At 44.0% G+C, this 921-nt stretch overlaps 1 pseudogene; it reads right to left on the reverse strand.

Annotated features, from left to right (window-relative positions):
* Nucleotides 1–270: 270 nt before the first annotated feature.
* Nucleotides 271–387, reverse strand: LOC136654800 (5S ribosomal RNA; annotated as a pseudogene).
* Between the last annotated feature and the right edge of the window lie 534 nt (nt 388–921).

Raw genomic sequence — 921 nt, forward strand, 5'->3', positions numbered from 1 at the left:
TGAGAAGAAAGGTGAAAGCATCATCATCAAAGAAGATCGATTCTCAGGCTTCCCACAGCAACTTCCTTCTTAGAATTGCCTAGATCCCAACTGAGCTGGTTCTGCTACGGCAGAGGGAAAGGGATATGTGTGGGTACTGGAGATAGCAAATTAAAGAGAATGTGTATTTCTGATCAAGGGAAGCTCCAAAGAAGATTTCCTAACTACTGAATGAACACAGGCTCTTCATAGTGTGGTTGGCAACCTTCAGTCTTGAAAGACTATGGTATAAGCCTACAGCACCTGGTATTCCCAGGCGGTCTCCCATCCAAGTACTAACCAGGCCTGACCCTGCTTAGCTTCCAAGATCAGACAAGATTGGGCATGTGCAGGGTAACAGCAGAAGGGGTGCTTCAAGCTCCCTGTGTATATAATACCTACATTAGAAAGAGGTTGCCGGATGACCGCAACTGTGGGTATGACCCCAGTTCAGAAAAGGTTCCTCCATTCTTTTTTAGAGGTGTGTTTTATTGTGCAGAGCATTTCTGTGGGGCAACTTAGGAAAACACAGTATTGGCGAGCTACGAGAAATACTGCTAGGAGAGATCCTGCTTATTAAACAGCGAGAATAAAGTTTTGCAAACAAGTTGATTTGAATATTTTGAAGGATTTAGATGCATCCTGTGCTTCCTGCCATTGCTGTGTGTAAAGCAGGAAAGAAAATTGGGGGGGTTGTGTTTCGAAATGGTAAGCCAAAGTGTAGAAATTTGCCTGCTCCTAGCCAGGGTTTTAGGTTAAATGACAAGGAAATGCCCACTTTGCCTGTAAAACAGCAACTTGTGTAGATATGATTTGGCCTTATAAATGGACCATTATTCCATCTAGTTCAGTATTGCCTGCAGTAACTCTCCAGGGCTTCAGATGGGGTCTTTCTCAGCCCTA

The sequence above is a fragment of the Tiliqua scincoides genome, chromosome 5, assembly GCF_035046505.1.
Source record: "Tiliqua scincoides isolate rTilSci1 chromosome 5, rTilSci1.hap2, whole genome shotgun sequence".
In the NCBI taxonomy this organism is placed as follows: domain Eukaryota; kingdom Metazoa; phylum Chordata; class Lepidosauria; order Squamata; family Scincidae; genus Tiliqua; species Tiliqua scincoides.